We start from the raw sequence: 10,129 nt of genomic DNA, 5'->3' as shown, positions 1-10,129 counted from the left end.
GTCTGAACAGAGGGTTTCTAGGTGGAGGGGAGGAGAGTAACAATTAAGGAAATGGAAAAGTAAGCCTGGGGGGGCGGGGGATGTGAAAACTCTAAAAGAGCAGGCTCTAAGTGGCTATGCAAGTTCCCACACTGATTTTTCTGGACACACACAGCCATGAGCCACTTACACGAATGGGGCCTGGAGCTGGTTGATTGAGTGCCATCTTCATGAATGTATGGGACAATGGCATGAACTTGGCTTAGGATCTACCCCCATGGGAGGGGAAGCTGAGCTGGTCTGCAAGGCCTGTACTGAAGAGGTATGGAAGGCAGGACATGAACAACCAAATCTGCTCAAATGAACAGCTGGTGGGACAAGAGCATCCTATTGAAGAAAAAAAGGAAAAGGCTCTCTTCACTGAGAGGATCACATAAAAAGATGGCAGAAGAGAACGAAGGCAGCAAATCTAGGCAGAAAAATGATAAGCAAACAGGGATTTCCCTGGTGGTCCAGTGATTAAGACTTTGTCTTCAATGTAGGGGGCGAGGGTTCAATCCCTGGATAGGGAACAAAGATCCCACATGCCTTAAGGCCAAAACCCAAAACATAAAACAGAAGCAATATTGTAACCAATTCAATAAAGATGTTAAAAATGGCCCACCTCAAAAAAAAAAAATCTTAAAAAGATAAGCAAACACATGATATAGGAAGCAGGTAAATGTAAAATTAGAATTCGACAAGGTACTTAATGGGCAAAAGAGAAATGAAAACAGGACTCTCGAGTGTAGACAAACCTCGGGTATTTAACTCAAGAAGACTCTAGAAGTGTGGACACAGCACCATCTCAACTAAATGTATTATCTCATATTCGTAACTAGTCAGCAAAGAGATGCAACCAAGTGTGATTCAGTGCAGCTCATGAATTTCCTGAGGACTTTCCGACACCGGGCTGTTGTGTGTCAGGAGCTGGGGGACCAAGATTACCGAGACCATATCTCTACCTGCACAAACTACCCAGCTCTCATGGGGGAAAGGCACACGGAAACCAGTCAAAAGTAGTGTGGCTTTGGTTCTTGTATCCCTCGGCCACTCACTGGCTGTGTGACTGTGGCCAAATGACTTAACCTCGGTTTTCTCATCTGTAAGATGGGGATAATAATTAGCAGCAGGCCAGACTATTATGAAGATCATTGTGACCACGAGTGAGAGCACGCCTAGCGCACTGGCTGGCCTGCAGTAACTCAACGACTCTCAACTTGACAGCAGGAGGCGTGCTCGAATGTGGGCAACAAGGAGAGCCCCTAATCCCCTCAATGTCCTGACAAGGGGTTGGTGTCCATCTATGGTGAGCCCATGACAAGCCCAGGAACAAGGTAAACTTTGAGAATCACTGTGAGCATCTCATTCAATTCAGTACTTACAAAGAATTTTCTGTATGCCAGGTTCATAAAAACACTATAGTTAGCATTATTGCAGCATAGTGATTGAAGAATGCATAAAATGTTGCTGCTAAGTCGCTTCAGTCGTGTCCGACTCTGTGTGACCCCATAGACGGCAGCCCATCAGGCTCCCCCATCCCTGGGATTCTCCAGGCAAGAACACTGGAGTGGGTTGCCATTTCCTTCTCCAATGCATGAAAGCGAAAAGTGAAAGTGAAGCCGCTCAGTCATGTCCAACTCCTAGCGACCCCATGGACTGCAGCCTACCAGGCTCCTCCGTCCATGGGATTTTCCAGGCAAGAGTGCAGGAGTGGGGTGCCATTGCCTTCTCTCTGCATAAAATGTTAAGAGAGTACAAAAGAGACAGCTCCTGGCACAGGGTCGGGTAAGACCCAAAGACCCTGGCTGTTAGCCAGGCAAACAGGGGTGAGAACAGAAAGGCAGGAACATGACTGTGTGCAAGGAACTACAACCCAAGCTTTAAATGGTTGGCAAATTGTGTGTCTGGTAGACAAGGGCAAATTCATGAAAGACACACATGCCGAGAAACTCACCTAACCCTGGGGAAGGTGAGTGTACCTGAGGGTACGGATGGTGTGAAAGGGAGGCTCAGGGTTTGCACTGTGCTCCAGGTGGTCTGGGAAAGCAGGTCCCAAGCTGAATGTAATGAGAGCACAGCCGGCCTCAGCTAGCCCAGTTTCAAAAGAAATTCCTCAAAGGTAGGGTCCTGCCGCACTCAGTTTGGCTTCCCAGACACCCACCAGAGTCTGACCCACAGGAACCATTCGATTGAACAGAATCAAAATGAATCAACTTCCTTATCCAAACCTTTTGCATTTTAGACCTTATCTCCAACTCTGGGATTCATTCCATCACAGTTTTATTAAGCCACCTGATGGGTGCACCCTCAAGTGGGGAGGGAAGATATGAAAGCAAATAATTACAATATAGTGAAATAAAGGTTATAATTCAAGTGCATGCAAAGTACTTTAGGAGACAGACAAAGAAGCAATTCACTGTCAGGGAAAGCCAGGAAGTTTTCACTATAGAAGGAATATTTGAACAGGGTTTTGAGGGAAACGTAAGAGTCTGGTAGTCAGTGACCTACAGCCTGAAGATGGGTAGAAGGAGGGAGTTGTGAGAGAAGAGCTGGAAGCATTCCAGGATGGATGATCAGTACTTCTATTCACTGGGGATTAGGTATAAGACGACAAAGAGAAGAGCCTAGAATAGCAGGTTTCCAACCTGGGCTGCACATTAGAAATACCTGGGAAGCCTATAACCATCAGATGCCCTAACCACCCTCCAAACCAATTAAATCAAGATCTCAGGCTGGCAGCCAGTCATAGGGACTTTTTTAAAGCTCCCAGAGTGATTCAGTGTGCTGCCAAGTTTCAGGACCACTAGTTCAGAAAGAAGAGAGAAAGATTTGCAGCCATCCCTGGAGGTCAGGCCCTTGCCCCCGCAGTCCAGGCACACATGCCCCTGTGGGAAAAAAAGACCAGCCAAACCACAGCCAGGGGCTTCCTCCTGCTGCTCCTCTTCCCCCACCAGCTCTGAAAAAGCGGTTCTCAAAAGTGTGGTCCCCAGGCAGCCTCAGCCTCACAGGAGAACTTGGTAAAAATGCAAAGTTTCCGCCTGCCCCTGAGACCAAGGCCAACTAGAGCGAAAAGTGCGGCCCAGCAATCTGGCTTTCCAAGCCCCCCAGATGATTTTGCTGCCTGCTAAGGTGTGAGAACCACTGCTCTGGAACACTGATTCCTCCAAGTTGCAGCCCAGCAGCATCTAGGTGTAGCTCTGAAAGTGTGGAGGTGGGAGTACCCCCAGGACCTGGTGGAATCTCTGCTTAATCAGCAGAGATGCTGGAAGCTGACCTGTGCCTGGAGTTGAAGGAGCCAGGGGGTGGATACAGCAGGCTGCTTTCTATCAGACCAGGAAAATGCTTTAGGGTAGGGAGGCATCAGAGAAGGCAATGGCACCCCACTCCAGTACTCTTGCCTGGAAAACCCCATGGGCGGAGGAGCCTGGTAGGCTGCAGTCCATGGGGTCGCTGAGGGTCGGACATGACTGAGCAGCTTCACTTTCACTTTTCACTTTCCTGCATTGGAGAAGGAAATGGCAACCCACTCCAGTGTTCTTGCCTGGAGAATCCCAGGGACGGGGGAGCCTGGTGGGCTGCCGTCTATGGGGTCACACAGAGTCGGACACGACTGAAGCGACTTAGCAGCAGGGAGGCATGGGTTTTGCTTATTTTCTCCTTTCAATACAAAGTGTCCCCTTGTAAGCCCGCCAGGCTCCTCTGTCCTTGGGAATTTTCCAGGCAAGAATATTGGAGTGGCTTGCCATGCCCTCCTCCAGGGGATCTTCCCAAATTCAGTGTCAAACCCAGGTCTCCCACATTGCAGGCAGATTCTTTACCGTCTGAGCCACCAGGGAAGCCCCTTGTAAGCCAACTTTCAAGCTGTTTTAAATCAGGACTGACAGGAAAACCCATGATGTCCATGGGCCTGGATTTACCATATGCATTTTCCTTTTTGCAGAAAGGGGTCAGTTGGGGTGCTGGACGGCTTCCCAGGTGGTGCTAGTGGTAAAGAACCTGCCTGCCAATGCAGGAGACCTAAGAGATGCAGGTTCAATCCCTGGGTCGGGAAGATCCCTGGAGGAGGGCATGGCAACCCTCTCCAGTATTCTTGCCTGAAGAATCCCCCAGACAGAGGAGCCTTGCCGGCTGTGGCCCATAGGGTCAAGAGTTGGACACGACTGAAGCAACTCAGCACAGGAGACGGTGGAAAGCCTTAGTAGGGGGAGGGGTGGGAAGGAAAAGAGGGCGCTGCTAGTTCACAGCTTCTTCCCTGCCCTCCTCACGGTCCCAACCTGGCTGAGAATTCACAATTCTTGGGAGGAAAATAAAGGAAGCAACAAAGGAAATGAGTTTTCTGTATAGAAATGGAAATTGCCTTTCCCCTTAAGGTCAGACGGTCAGATGTGAAGGAGTACACCTTGCAGAATGACCCCGGGCTTTCTTGTTGCTGGAGCCAGTCGCTTCCTGAGTCCCCACTCAGGGGACTTCCTGAGTCCCCATTGGAGAAGTCAGCCAGTTGCTCATTTACTCAGTGAATTCAAAGAACACCAGTGGATTCTCGGCCACACAACTAAAGAATGCTCTAGGCGGTCGGGGGGCGGGGGGATACCATCCCCTTTCAGTTCTACTGGCCCATGCTGAAATACTGGAACCACGTGTTTTGCTTTTTTTTTTTTTTTTTTTTTTCCTGTTTCAGTAGATCAAATTCCCCAGACTGGGGAGGAAGAAAAGCTCATACACGTTGTTAATTTGACAGCGAGTGTGTAGCGCCACCTGGTGACCACTACTTATCAGAACAGCTTTCTTCCCAGTTCTCTTGTTTATGTTTGTATCAGAGGCTCCAGCTTACAGACAGGTATACACGTTCAGATCTCATGGCTGGTCTACTTTCCCGTGGGAATTTCAACCTTGGCTGAACACCTCCTGTGTTTTCACAGGCACAATATAAATAAGCAGCAGAGCTTTTTCTCTCTCCCTTAAATAACCAAGCATTTTAAATCTCCTAAGGTAACAAAAAGCTGGAGCTCCAATACTCTTTGGCCACCTGATGCAAAGAGCAGACTCATCTGAAAAAAGCGTGATGCTGGGAAAGATTGAGGGCAAGAGGAGAAGGGAGAGACAGAGGATGAGATAGTTAGATAGCATCACTGACTCAGTGGACATGATTTTGAGCAAACTGGGAAATAATGAAGGTCAGGAAAGTGGGGCATACTGCTGTCTATAGAGTTGCAGAGTCGGACATGACTTAGCAACTCAACAAGAACAAGGTACAAATTAACTGACAAAAGGAAGTGAGAAAGCAGTTTCTGGCTGTTCCTATCAATCATGACGAATTGTCGGGGGTACTTTCTCTCTTACTATGATTCCTGTGGTCCCAGCAAAACGAAGAGCTGAAGTATCTTTGACACTGTATAGCCTGGTTTTCAAGTTTCCAAAGCAACATATTTTTTTAATTGGGGTGTAATTTTACATACAACAGTGTTAGGTGTACAACATAACAATTTGATATTTGTATACACTGCGAAATGATCACCACAGTAAGTCTAGTTTACATCCAGCACCAGACATAGAGGCTTCCCAAGTGGCTCAGTGGTAAAGAATCCACCTGCCAATGCAGGTGACACGGGTTCAATCCCTGGGTTGAGAAGATCCCTGAAGAAGGAAATGGCAACCCACGCCAGTATTCTTGCCTGGAAAATCCCATGGATGGAAAATCCCATGGACAGAGGAGCCTGCAGCCCATGGGGTCGCAGAGTCGGACACGACTTGGCGACTAACCACACATAGTACCGTGTTCTGGTGACCAAAGAACGATCTGGGGCTGAGACAGAAGGATGGTCTGCAGGGCTGCTCTAGGTAGTGGACCTTGCAGACAATGAGACACCAGGGGAAATCAGTCCTTGTCTGGGCTGCTGCTAACCTGCTGTGTGACCTTGGGCAGGAATACTTCATCTATTTGCAAACTTAGTGTTCCAGACATGTTACCGTCTTCACTGTTTTCCCGTGATTCCAAAAGACGTTGCCTTCCAAAACGCAGCTCTAAAAGTAGCTAACAAATCCTCTATCTTTGGGAATCAGATGGACCCATGTCCACTGGAGCTTCTGAACATCATAGAGCAACCAGAGTTACTGCAATGACTTTACATTCCAGACAGAAGCCGAGACACCATATCCCTCCTTATCCTGATCCTTGGTAAACGTATGATTTCTATAAGGCTTTTAGAGTATCGAAACTAACTCCCAGACCCTAGTTATGATGTTCCCAGGCCCTAAGGGCTGGGGAAGCCCAATGTGGGAACCAACATTTGGTTAATCATGAAAGCAACTCGGGCTCTTATGAACTAACACAAGAGAATAACGTAAGGCTGTGGTATGTGTGTACAGGTAGCATCTTGATTTAAGAAACGTCATTACAAGGAATTAACATTTAAGAAATGCCCGCTCTGTGCTAGTTCTCAATGCGGAATGCCCATTGGTCCCCACACTAAGCTCTGAAGTAGCCATGCAGATGAGGAAATAAGCACAGAAAAGTCAAATAAATTGCCTGCACCACACAACTGGGATCAGAACCAGGTCTAATTTCAGAGCACACAATCGTTTAAAATAGCCAACATGGTAATTCTTGAGTAGGAACCAATATCCCAACTTAAATCTCTTTGTTGAATGGATACCCTAGCCATTGCAAGTTCCCATCTTCTTAACATGGATCATTTTTGGTTTAGTGGTTATTGACAAACCTCTTGGATATCTATGCAATGTTAATTATTTTTTTACTATCCAATCGTTTACTGTAGTAAAGCCAATTTCCTGACCTCCTGTCCTCTTATCTGAAAGCAAACTGTGAAGTGCTTCCATTCTACATCCTGCCAGTTTTTAGTGACTTGAGCTCATGTGTTATTTCAAGATATGAAAGCTCAGTTCTGAAATATTTTCTTCTATTATTCCTTTGATAATTTTTCTACCCGTTATCTCTGTTCTCTCTTTCTGAAATTCCTAACAGTTGAATATTGGACCACTTGAATAGATATTCTTGTTTCTTAACTTTTCTCTTTGTATTAAGGAATATGATTCAGCTAGGAGTAGAAGAATATCCAATTAAACAGTAACTTAAATAAACTGGGTTTGTTTTCCCCACACAAGAAGTCAAGAGCTAGCTGGGCTGGTATTATTTCAGAGGCTCGAGAATATCCGAGCAAGGATCTCTGGAACTCTCTTGGCCTCTTAATCACAGCTGCACAACAATTGCTGCAGCTCCAGCCATCACATCCACATTCATAAAGAATAAGGAAGAAGCAGAAAATGTTGCATCTGTAGCAGGAAAGTAAAGGTTTTCAGAAATCCCCTGCAGACTTCAACTTTTGACTCATTTACCAGACATGTGTCAGAAGTCAAATCTAATTATAGGATAGTCTAGAAAAGGAAGTTTAGTATCCCACCCCCAACAGTGAGGGTAGAAAAGAGATGGGGCAGCATGGTTTGTAAAGGAGAATTGCACCAACCAGGTGTCCCACTGCACAGTCTTTTCTTTTATACTACTTTATGCAAGAATTCTTCGATTTCACCTTCCAAACTGATTTTTTTAAATTTCTGCTCTAATCATTTTGGTTTCCAAGAGTTCCTTCTTATTTTCTAATACTCCTTTATTTTGTTGCTTTAATGGCATCCATTCTAATTTCATGGCTGCAATATTTTCACATCTCTCTACTTGTAATTTTTCTTTAAATGTTTTGCTTCTTCCTTACAATATTTTCTTTTTCTTAAAATTGATAGTTTACACTCACACACACACACACTTTGATCTCTTTCTTTCATGTTGGTGGTGTCTGATGACCCTTGGTTATTGGTTTATGCTCAAAAATGAAGTGGCTCAGTTGTGTTCGACTCTTTGTGACCCCATGGATTGTAGCCTACCAGGCTCCTCCCTCCATGGGATTCTCCAGGCAAGAGTACTGGAATGGGTTGCCATTTTCCTTCTCCAGGGGATCTTCCCAACCCAGGGATCAAACCCAGGTCTCCCGCATTCCAGACAGACGCTTTAACCTCTGAGCCACCAGGGAAGCCCCTTATGCTCAAAAATGAGACACAAAGAAGTTGTTTGGAGATGCTGTGTGATTAGATCAGTATTGTCATCTGACAGCTTGCAGAAATATCAGGTGTTGAGCCACTCTGTCATTAGAGGAGCACACACCTCTCCCAATTGTCATTCTGTGTGAGTATTTTCTCCAGGGCAATCAAATTTTTCCATTGACTTCCTCTGATCTTCTCTGACTTGATGGAGTTAAAGAACTGGGTCTGAGTAATGAGCCTGGAGCCATAGACGGAGAAGGGAGTCTCATGGGGGCTCACCCTAGCATGTCCCAGAGCCGGAGACTCTGGTCAATTTCTGCTGAGAAAGAACTGTGTTCTACACTAATCAGGGACAGGTTGTCCCATATTGGTGTAGGTCAGAGGTATAACAGATCCTTCGAGAAACTTTTAAACCATCTCCCTATCCACAGTCCCACGAGGGGTCCCATGTGCCCTCTCCACTGTCATCCTGTCTTCAATTCTATATGTTTCCATGGTTCTAGCAAATGAATCTGCTGTTGATCAGTCTTCCTCTCCACAGGCACTTGAGTTTTAGCCACCTCTTCTCAGCTAAGCCAGTTGCCGTCCTTCAAAACACTTTTCAATTCTCAGATGCTATCATATCTCTCCCCTAATTCTTACCTCTCCTCCAATTCTCTCTGTCCTATGGATTTCTGCTCTTTATTCCTTCACTGTAATTTTGGATGGGGAGAGGGGAGGGAAGGTACAGCACAGAATATGTATGTATTTAGTCTGCCATGCTTAACTGCAAGTGTATGTATATATATATATGTGTGTGTGTGTGTGTGTATATATATATATATATATATATATATATAGGAGATTTTATATATATTTAAAATCTCCAATTTCAAAGCACATTTCAAAAAAACCCCATATAGTTATTTATTATGAATGTGGCACCAGGCTTCTCTCATAGTAATAATATGTCTTACCAAGTTTATAGGCTTATACCAGGTTGAAAAAGTTTGACAGACACTATTCTGAAAACCACATTTAGTTGGTAATCCCTATGAATTTCTCCAAAATAAATAATTTGTTAAAGAGGAAGAAGGTGAAACAAATTCAGATCGTGTTCATGTTCTGTAAGTCAAAAGTAGAGAGGGTTTTGAGAAGAAAACTCAGATCTTCCAATATTACAAGATCTGGAGGGCCAAGATAAAGTGAGCTGAGCTGGTATATCACCAAAATAGCTGAACACCTATTTTAAAAAATATGATTTCCAGGGAAAACCAAACTGTGAAATTTTACGAACAACCTCAAGATAATCAAACAAAAGAAAATTCATCTTCATATCTAGGAATAAACTTATCTAAGGAGACAAAAGAACTGTACACAGACAATTAACCGATGAAAGAAATCAAAGACAACATAAACAGACAGAGAGTTATTCCACGTTGCTGGGTAGGAAGAATCAATATTGTGAAAATGACTATACCACCAAACACAATCTACAGATTCAATGCAATCCCTATCAAATTACCAATGGCATCTTTCACAGAACTATAACAAAAAAATTCACAATTCATATGGAAACACAAAAGACTCCAAATAGCCAAAGCAGTCTTGAGAAAGAAGAATGGAGCTGGAGAAATCAAGCTTCCTGACTTAAGATTATATTACAAAGCTACAGTCATCAAGACAGTATGGTACTGGCACAAAAACAGAAATATAAACCAATGGAACAAGATAGAAAGCCCAGAAATAAACCCATGCACCTGTGGGTACCTTATTTTTAACAAAGGAGGCAAGAATATACAATAGGGCAAAGACAGCCTCTTCATTAAATGGTGCTGGGAAAACTGGACAGCTACATGTAAAAAAATGAAATTAGAACACCTCCTAACACCATACATAAAGATCAACTAAAAATGTATTAAAGACCTAAATGTAAGGCCAGAAAATATAAAACTCTTAGAGGAAAACATAGCAGAACACTCGATGATGTAAATCAAAGCAAGATCCTCTATGACCCCTTCCCAGAGTAATGGAAATAAAAACAAAAGTAAACAAGTGGGACCTGATTAAACTGAAAAGT

The sequence above is a fragment of the Bos grunniens genome, chromosome 5 (assembly GCF_055505025.1).
Source record: "Bos grunniens cultivar Pamir isolate PY7600 chromosome 5, Bosgru_T2T1.0, whole genome shotgun sequence".
NCBI lineage: Eukaryota > Metazoa > Chordata > Mammalia > Artiodactyla > Bovidae > Bos > Bos grunniens.
The sequence above is the reverse complement of the archived record's forward strand: the minus strand, read 5'-3'. Positions refer to the sequence as shown.